The 10,780-nt window shown below is 33.8% G+C and overlaps 1 long non-coding RNA gene across 1 annotated transcript; it reads right to left on the minus strand.

The window, feature by feature from the left end:
* LOC136031862 (uncharacterized) lies at positions 1-10,493 on the minus strand. Its single transcript, XR_010618596.1, has 2 exons — positions 10,343-10,493; positions 1-253 (listed from the first exon to the last, which is right to left on the minus strand). It is a non-coding gene; the product is annotated as an uncharacterized LOC136031862 (long non-coding RNA).
* Positions 10,494-10,780: the final 287 nt, after the last annotated feature.

Below are 10,780 nucleotides of genomic sequence, written 5' to 3' on the forward strand. Positions count from 1 at the left end.
TAACAAATACAATTAAATTTATTTACAATAAAACAGTTGTCACCAAAGAAAAAGTAGCTACAGTTTTAAGTTATAATTCTTTGTTCTTTTCGGAAAACTCCGTTCTCGATTCATAGTTTCCAAGATCATCTAATCCTGCTTGCATGTTAATAGCTGTACCTGGTTTTGCATTTCTCGAAGCTTCTGATCCTGCATTTATTCCATGTTGCATCCAACTCGGAAGTTTGACATCAGTTGTCGGCCTCTCTTCAGCCTGAAAGTTTAATCGTTCATTTTCCAAGCAGAAATGAATTTTAGCCAAGTTCTACTCCACCCCTTATGAATAAAACAATTCTATCAGAAAAAAAAGTTTCCTTTTGAAAATGCTAACAGTTTTTTTTTTTTCACAATAGCAGTCTCCACAGGTAATTTTAGGTACTTGCTGCCTTTGAACAAAAACAGAGTGGTGAACGGGGTCCCCAGGTCTCATTTGCATATCACCCAAGTATCTCTATTTGTAACCAGTGCACTTGTGTGCTATCAATGCGTATCCGAATGTATTGCAGGTATTATAAACTGTACCACAAACGTAGAATTCGAACCAAAAGGATCGTAAAATTTCTGCTTTTTTACTCGACAAAGAGTGATATCAATTGGTTGTCAGTGTGGGTTTGACTATAGGATTAAAATACAACATTGTCTTTCAATAACTAAACGTCAGTGGAAAAGGCCTAAGATCAGATGAAAGTGATGCCATTTCAGGATGCTTCTAGTTCGAACTTGGCACTTTTGGTACAGCTTCTAATACCCACCATACATGCACATGCGCACTTAAACTATACAAGCGGATTGGCCCAAAATAGTGATGCTTAAGTGCAAGGTCTTGTTTGGGGGGTGGGGTTGGGATAGGGATTTTGAGCCCCCTACACCTGAAATGTTTATCCGACTTGTAAAAACGTAACAAAAATGCAAATAAACAAATTTTTGGTGCGTTAAAAAAATTTGTAACCCTCCCCCCCCCCTGAACAAAAATACTGGATACGGACATTTTTGAGAGATATATTTATCGATAAAATGATCGTGATAATTATGGACAGTGTTCGCCACCCCGAAAGAAATCTGGAGAAATGTTTTCATTTTCGCGGTCATTTTTATGCTTAAATTAAATATAAAAAAAACAAGTTTTTTTTTAACTGAAAGTAAGGAGCGACGTTAAAGCTTAAAACGAACAGAAATTACTACGTATATGAAAGTTTGACTCTTTCTCTCAAATTTACTTTTTAAAACAGTGAAAAACTTTGAAAAACAGTGAAAAACGTTTTAAAAAGTAGAATTGTGGCAAAGAGTCAAACTTTAGCGTAAAGAGCGTGGGATTGCGGAGGGGACAACCCATTTCATATACGGAGTAATTTCTGTTCGTTTTAAGTTTTAATGCCACTCCTTACTTTCAGTTAAAAAAACTTGTTTTTTTTTTTTTATTTAATTTCTGAACTTTTTTGAATTAATGCATACTTTGATTTTGGATCTTCGCTCATGAATACTTAGAACGAAATTTGCATTTTTTTTTTTTTTTTTTTGGCTAAATGGCTTTTTCTTAGTTTTGATCGGACGATTTTGAGGAAAAAAGGTGTGTGGGAGGAGGCTTAGTTGCCCTTCAATCTTTTGGTTACTTAAAAAGACAACTAGAACTTTTAATTTCTTACGAACGTTTTTATTAATAAAAAATATACTTAACTTCCAAATTAACTTCCGTAACGAACTTCTATAATCGTATATTTTTATTACGTATATGAGGGGATTTGTCTCCTATTTAATACCTTGCTCTTTGCACTAAAGCTTAAATTTTGTCCCAATTCTTTCAGAATGACCCCTGAATCACAAAGGCGTAGAAGAAATAGTTGAAATTACTAAAGATACTTTAGTGTAAAGAGCAGGTATTTAGGAGGAGATGAACCCCTCATAGGCGTAATAATTTCTGTTCGTTTTGTTTTAATGCTGCTCCTTACTTTCAGTTGAAAAAACTTCTTCATATTTATCTTTTCATTGTTTTTGTTTTAAATAATATTAGAAAATCCTGCGCCCCCTTCATGAGAAATCTCTCCTCCCATGACAAATTCCTCCATAGAAAGATCCTCCCGTGTAACCCCCTCCCCTCAACCACCTCCCTACCCAAGAAAAAATCCCCTGAAAACGTCTGTACACTTCCCAATAACCATTACTATATGTAAACACTGGTCAAAGTTTGTAACTTGTAGCCCATCCCCCGGGGACTGTGAGGGAGTAAGGCGTCCCCAAAGACATAGTTATTAGGTTTTTCGACTATGCTGAACAAAATGGCTATTTCAAAATTTTGACCTGTTGACTTTAGGAAAAAATGAGCGTGGGAGGGGGTCTAGGTGCCGTCCAATATTTTTAGTCACTTAAAAAGGGTACTAGAACTTTTAATTTTCGTTAGAATGAGCCCTCTTGCAACATTCTAGGACCACTGGGTCGATACGAACACCCCTGGGAAAAAAAAACAAATAAACACGCACCCGTGATCGGTCTTCTTACAAAAAATACGAAATTCCACATTTTTGTAGATAGGAGCTTGAAAATTCTACAGTATGGTTCTCTGATACGCTAAATACAACGGTGTGATTTTTATTAAGATTCTATGACTTTTAGGGGATGTTTCCCCCTATTTTCCAAAATAAGGCAATTTTTTCAGGCTCGTAACTTTTGATAAGTAGGACTAAATTTGATGAAACTTATATATTTTAAATCAGCATAAGAATCCGATTCTTTTGATATATCTATTAGTATCAAAATCCCATTTTTTAAAGTTTCGTTTACTATTGAGCCGGATCGCTCCTTACTACAGTTCGTTACCACGAATTGTTTGATCAGTGCTGGTTAATATTAAACAATTGAATAAGAACCATACCAAAAAATTGTTGTTCTTAATTGAGTGGTAAAATAGGGGTTGGGTCAACGGTGCCAGAAAACGTTTTTCTCTATATTAAGAGTAACTCCAAAATCTCAACTGCAAAATCATTTATGGTAACTAACTGTAAGTAAAGAGCAAATCGTTCTAACAGTAAAAATAACTGTAAAAAGGAATTTTTATAATAGTTAATTGGTTTTTTCTTTGTTTTCAAACATGCAAATTTTAAAGTTGCCTACAAACAATTATGAACCGGAGAAAAATCACACCATTATAAATATACAAAGTTCATTAATTTCAAGCTTGCGCATCAAAACCTCAGGCTGAGAACATTTGTATAAATTTTGTGATAGAAGTTAAAAAACCCCTGACAAGGGGGGAGGGGTTCGTGGGAAAATTACACGACTAAATTCAAAAATGTGACTGTGAATGAAGCTATTATATACAAAAATATGAAATTGGAGTTTTTCCGGGATGAATTGTGACACGTGTGTTCTTTTTTCTTTTTATAAGGGGCTATTGTGATCCTATCGAAATTGTGATCCTAGATTATCGAAAGAGGGCTCATTGGAAAAAAATTTGAAGTTATTGTGGTCTCTGTTTTTCAATAACACAAGAAATCAAGCTGCAGCAGTTTTATGCCGATTTCTCGGGTTTTTTTTTTGCGAACCAACTATTTTAGCCTGAGCAAGGCCAATATGATATAAAATACATATTATGAGATTTCCTATCGGCTTGGAGCTATTGAAAAATTTTTGTACCTTCCAGTTTCAGGGGCCATGCTGGCGCACGGTATAACAATGCAATTGCAAACTAAATTGAAATTATTGAAATTACCTGAATTATTGAACTTTGAATTATTGAAATTACCTGACTAGTGGAACCAAAAATGCTGATTAGGCCAGGTATGAAACAAAACTGATGTATGATAAATAATAGTAAAACAAAATGTGAACGTTTGTGTTTTATGATAAAGCATTTCCAAATTATTCGTAAATTGCCTATTATTTCCGCAAATCTTGTAATTGCTGTAAATTTCGGTTTTGAAAACAGACCAATCCTAATTCTACAATGGGTGTTTTTTACCTTGAGATGAGGTAAACCATCCGAATACCCTCTTCCACCAAGTCTACTATAACAGACCTTATTTTAGATACTAATCGGAAATCCACGTATGGTTGTAGCTGGTCGGTAGCAGGGGTCTGAATTTTTCTTGTACCTAGAAAACAAAGTTCCCCCTTGAAAAATCTTCAAAAACTATTATACAGCTGTTTCACAAAAGCCCATGAAACTCGCCCTCCCTAGCTTGGTGATTGCCTCTTTCCCAAGAGAAATCACTGACTGCACCGATACACCCCTGTACGAAGAGGAAATGGTAGTTTAGCAAATATTACAACATTTTTCGCACTCATCAAATTGTCTTTTGTTGGAATAAATTTTAAAAAAATCAATGAGAAGTGGGTACACTGAGATCCACTGTTTTAGATTCTTTTAGTTGAAGTTGGCAATAAACGATTTATCTTAAAGATATATGACAAAACCTCGTCTATTTTCTTCTTAATGATGAGAACGTCAATCAAGGAAATCCCCAGAAACTTCACAAAACAATTTTTCGGAATTTAATTAAAGCTCTCACGATTACTTGCATTTCTTTTGTTTTCTTCACACTGCACATGTATTTTGCAATGCTCACGTTTTTTGCACTGGCGAAATAAAGCTTGTTAATTCTTGGTTATTCATCAAATAATTCCTACAAAAGTTTCTGAAGAATGGCTGTAATTACAGTGCACATCTTAATAAGCTGTATTGATGAAAGTATCTCACGAAATCGTTCCAGAAGACATTTTTAGCAGAATAGAATCGGACTAAAGAAAATTATAAATTAATAAAATAAAGAGGTCGGCTGCCACTGAAGACGAAAGTCACAGGGTGGGAAAGGAATTGGACTTAGCTACCCAAAATGTAGCCTGTCTGTATGAACATAGGCCCAACAAATTAGCTGGAGGCCAGGGGTGCTAATCGGGGTAGAGGAATTTGGTAGAATTTGGTAGAGGAACCATTACCTCCTTCATTTGAAAATGGTCTCTTTTGGCATTTTCACTGAAAGGAGAACCAAAAAACAAAAACTCCCCTCGCTAGATTTTGAAAAATATTTTTGTGCCGTGTCTTCATTTTTTTGTAAAAAATTATTGTCACACCCCCTAAATTTCCCTGTATTGGCGCCACTGGTGGGGGCGTATATGGAAGAGATAGTCGTAAAAGCTTCGGAGAGGAAATTTTTTAATAAAAAACTGGAAGTTCTGGTGCCCTTTTCAAGATTCAAAGGCGATTAGAAGATAACCAACTCCCCTCTTACCCCCTCCCTCTTTTTAGCCACCATCCCCCCAAAGAAACCCGATCAAAACTTTGAAATAGCCATTAATATTTAAAATAGTCGAAAGTAAATAATTATGCCCCCTGGGATGAGCTGACCCAATACAGACGTTGTGGCAAGGGTTGTAAATTATGCAAGTTGCTTAGTGTATACTCATAAGATTTGGGAAAAGGGGGTTTGTTTGATCGTGGCTCTCCAGAAAAAGCTTAGGATACTATGATGAAGCTTTGAGCAAATGTTAAGGTGGACGCCAAACAAAATCAAAACACACTGTGTGCAACCCCCAAGACGTTAAAAAATTAAAATAAATAAAAATGTACAAATAAATTTTCATAATATTTTACACTATACGTTCTGACTATATTTTGGAATCTAGGTACAATATTCCAAAACTTCTTTTTTCATTATTTTTGTTTGTCATACTTAGTTTTGGCTGCTCAATTTCGTATGTGGGGAGGATTTTCCAGAAGAATAATTTTCCAGGGGATTTTTTTCTGGGGACTTACACCGTTTGTTTTAATGATTATTAGATTAATCAAACGAAAAAGAGATAAAATTGCCGGGATAAAAGGACTGAAAGTGATTGGTGTGCCCCACTCTCCAGTGCCCGTTCCCACGTTGATCTGGATAAGCTCCCTAGAAAAATCTAACAAGTTCGGCCCTTGTACCTACTTTCGTAGTAGTTTACTTGTACCTCCCCAGTCTTGTAGTTTTTTTTTCACCTCCCCGTTAAAAAGTTATATACATATATAATTCGCTTTCGTTTTTGAATTAATACATGTTTTGATTTTGGCTCAGCGTACATGAATATTTAAAACGAAATTTGCATATTAATATTTTTCGTTTTGCTAAATGGCTTTCTCATAGTTTTGATCGGACGATTTTGAAGGAAAGGGGGTGGGGGAGGAGGCCTAGTTGCCCTCCGATTTTTGGTTCCTTTAAAATACAACTAGAACTTTTTATTTTTTTACGGGCGTTTTTATTAGTAATAAATATACGTAACTTACGAATTAACTAACGTAACGAACTCCTATATTTATATATTTTTATTACTTGTATGAGGGCGTTTGCCCCCCCCCCCGTCAATATATCGCTCTTTACATTAAAACTTGAATTCTATCCCAATTCTCTAAATATGACCCCTGAATCACAAAGGCGGTAGAATAATTAGTTGAAATTACTAAAAATACTTTGGCGTAAAGAGCAAGGCATTGTAGAGGGGACGAGCCCCCTTATATGCATAATATTTTTTGTTCGTTTTAAGTTTTAATGCTGCTCCTTACTTCCAGCTGAAAAAAAATTTTGTATTTATTTTCTCTTTTTAAAAAAAATAATACTAGAAAATCCTGCGCCCCCTTCATGGAAATTCTCTTCACTCATGATAAATTTCTCCATGGAAAGAGCCTCCAATGTAACCCCCCGCCCCAACCCATCCCCACCCCAAGTCGAAAAGGTTCCCCTAAAAACGTCTGTACACTTCCCGATAACCATTACTATATGTAAACAATGGTCAAAGTTTATAACTTGCAGCCCCTCCCTGGGGACTGTGGGAGATTAAGTCATCTCCAAAGACATAGCTACCCGGTGTCCCGGTCTGTATATACATTCGTTTTTTAGTTTTGTTTTTCTCCTTTATTTTTTTCCTTTTTTTTCTTTTTTAGCTTATTTAGATTTTTAGATTTCTTAGTTTTTTTATTAGTTTTTAGTTTTTTTTTCTTTTTAGTTTTTTTGTCCCGGTCGTCATTTATATCCCCCTGTTTCCCCCGGTGTCCCCGTTGTAGTTGTGTCCCTGTGTCCCGGTCGTCATTTATATTCCCTGTGTCCCGGTCGTCATTTGTATCCCGGTGTACCGGTCTGTATATACATTCGTTTTTTAGTTTTGTTTTTCTCCTTTATTTTTTTCCTTTTTTTTTTCTTTTTTAGTTTATTTAGATTTTTAGATTTTTTAGTTTTTTTATTAGTTTTTAGTTTTTTTTTCTTTTTAGTTTTTTTGTAGTTTTTACCTTCTTTTTAGTTTTGTTAATTTTTTTTTTTACTTGTGTCCTGGTCGTCATTTATACTCCCTGTGTCCCGGTGCTTTGTTGATTGCTAATCGAACATTCCTTTTGTCCTGGTCGCTTTCTCTTTGAGTGTCGTCATTTATTTTTTTCTTTTTTAGTTCTTTTAGTTTTTACCTTTTTTAGTTTTTTTTTAGTTTTTAGTTTTTTTAGTTTTTTACCTTTTTTTAGTTTTTTTAGTTTTTTTAGTTTTTTAGCTTTTTTATTTTTTTTATTAGTTTTTAGTTTTTTTGTAGTTTTTGCCTTTTTTTTAGTTTTTTTAGTTTTTTAGCTTTTTTATTAGTTTTTAGTTTTTTTTGTAGTTTTTCCCTTTTTTAGTTTATTTAGTTTTTTAGCTTTTTTATTTTTTTTATTAGTTTTTAGTTTTTTTTGTAGTTTTTGCCTTTTTTTAGTTTTTTCAGTTTTGACGTCACCTGATCCAGTTTTTTCAGGTGACGTCACCTGATCCACGATCCACAGATCCACAGACAACTTATTTTTATATATATAGATAGTTTTTTTTTTTTTACTTATGTCCTGGTCGTCATTTATACTCCCTGTGTCCCGGTGCTTTGTTGATTGCTAATCGAACATTCCTTTTGTCCTGGTCGCTTTCTCTTTGAGTGTCGTCATTTATTAGTTTTTTCCTTTTTTTTTTAGTTTTTTATTGGTTTTTACCTTTATTTTAGCTTATTTTTCAGTTTTTTCCTTTTTTTTAGTTTTTTTTTATTTTTTATTTTTTTTAGTTTTTTACCTTTTTTTAGTTTTTTTAGTTTTTTTAGTTTTTTAGCTTTTTTACTTTTTTTATTAGTTTTTAGTTTTTTTTTGTAGTTTTTGCCTTTTTTTAGTTTTTTCAGTTTTTTTTTTTAGTTTTTTATTGGTTTTTACCTTTATAGTTTTTTTAGTTTTTTAGCTTTTTTATTTTTTTTATTAGTTTTTAGTTTTTTTTGTAGTTTTTGCTTTTTTTTAGTTTTTTCAGTTTTGACGTCACCTAATCCAGTTTTTTCAGGTGACGTCACCTGACACATCCATCCATCCATCCACAGACAGACAACTTATTTTTATATATATAGATATATAGGCCATTGTATTCTCCTGATGAGCAGATAACTTCGAAGACCACACTGCCTTTCCATGACGAAAGTAAAACAGTTCAAAATAGGGATGATACCTTTTTATTGACAGTGAAATATAAAATTATTTAACTGGTTATTTCGAACACATATACAGTGTTCATCATCAGCAGTAAAACTCATATCAGCAGTGATGATGAACACTGTATATGTGTTCGAAATATCCAGTTAAATAATTTTATATTTCACTGTCAATAAAAAGGTATCATCCCTATTTTGAACTGTTTTACTTTCCTCCTGATGAGCCCTTAGGTTGGGTGTTGCCTCTGAATTATTTGTTTATATTATTTTTTCTATTGTTTGGTAAATGACGACTTATACTTATTGACGACATGACTGCCTGTCCATGGATTATTCTTTATGGTTGATTGTGTGTGGCTATGCTGTTTGACCTATGTGATTGTATGGATGAGTAGGGTTAAGGCCTCATTCAAGTGCTGGTCTATATTAATCACTAATTTAGGAAAACAGTCTTCCTTTTCTCCTTCTGTCTCTTTTTTTTTTTGTGTGTTTGTGCTGTAGCATTGGTGATTTCTCTTTTCATGATATATATATATATATATATATATATATATATATATATATATATATATATATATATATATATATATATATATATATATATATATATATATTATATATATGTTTTAAATTTGTAAAAATTGGATACTTATGTCTTATAGCCACCACTACAGAAGTGAAGTTAGTTTAATCCTAATGGAAGAATTCTTACTTCATAATGTGCAGAATAATTGTAGCTAACATATTTTGCATGCAGACCCACTATACTTTACACCCCCCCCCCCTTAAGAACAAAATTGTTTTCAGCTTCAGAACTTTGCTCAATCCCAATTTATGAGGTTTTAAAGATATGCAAATATATTTCCTAAATTTTGAAAAGAAAACATTGATATGGCTCAGAATTCTATTCAGATAACAGGAATTGGATTTTCTGAACTAAAGGCAGAGAAAAGGCAACTGGTAACTGAAAATTAAAGTAAAATGTTGTTTTGTCAAAATATCAATAGGACCTGTCATGTAGGCAAATTTCAGGGCCCTCTAGAGGGAGAAGGAGTGGAGGTGAGGACTTTAAAATACCCTCCCGGGACATGCTTTAGCTTGTAGACCCATCCCTAAAGTTTCATTTGCCTAACCTAAACTCTTTCCGAGATAGCAAGAAGTCAATTAACTAGAATTTTACCCTGAAAATGCAATTCCTGTTATTTGAGTAGAATTTTGAGCCATATCAATTTTTTTTCAAAATTTAGGAAATGTATTTGTATATCTTTAAAACCTTATAAAATGAAATTGAGCAAAGTTATGAAGCTGAAGACAATTTTGTTGTACTTCAATTAAGCAGAAGATCTATTTAGCAAGGTTTCAATTTTATAACACACATATTTTTAAAGGTCATAAAAGGTCAGGGCCCTCTAGAGGGAGAAGGAGTGGAGGTAGTTGCTTCAAAATACCTTCCCGGGACATACTTTAGTCTGCAGATTCCGCCCTGAAAGTTTCATTTTCCTAACCTAAACCCTTTCTGAGATAGCAAGAAGTCAATTAACTAGGATTTTACCCATTTTCAGAACTAAAGGCAGAGAAAAAGCAACTAGTAACTGGAAATTGAGGTTAAATGTTGTTTTGTCAAAATTTCAAAAGGTATAGACCTGTCATGTAGGCAAATTTCAGGGCCCTCTAGAGGGAGAAGGAGTGGAGATGGGTACTTTAAATTAGCTTCCCGGGACATACTTTAGTCTGTAGATTCAGCCTTGAAAGTTTCATTTTCCTAACCTAAACCCTTTCCAAGATAGCAAAAAGTCAATTAACTGGAATTTTACCACCGCAAATTATTAACGCTACATTTCCCAACTTTGTATCTCCAATTATTGCCTCTAACCTTTTTTTCTGTTTCTCCAAACTTTCCTCTAGATCCTGTGAGTTTTGACATTATTGTTGAGTAGCTAGTCCCAGCTAGAAAAACTATTAAATTGAATAACTTGCGCAAGTTTATTGCAGTATTATCTTCAACGTATTCGTTACGACTTCAATTTGTCAATAAGCATAGATGGCATAGACTGTATCTAGAATGGGAAAATTTTATTTTTCCTTTAGCTGTGGGGGGGAGGGTACTGGTTGTTGATTAGGGTAGAGTTGCAAAGACACTTAAAATCTCAAGACAGTTTTAGGAGCTTGGGCGTCTAAGGGGGGACAAGGCTGCTGTTTCTGGGCATGAGGTCAGAAAATACAGTGAATTTAATGGCAAACATCTTATTCAAGTTCGATCCATTCTTAGGGGTTTTTCCCTCCTTTCTCAAAACTTTTTAAATTTTGTACT

The sequence above is a fragment of the Artemia franciscana genome, chromosome 10 (genome assembly GCF_032884065.1).
Source record: "Artemia franciscana chromosome 10, ASM3288406v1, whole genome shotgun sequence".
In the NCBI taxonomy this organism is placed as follows: domain Eukaryota; kingdom Metazoa; phylum Arthropoda; class Branchiopoda; order Anostraca; family Artemiidae; genus Artemia; species Artemia franciscana.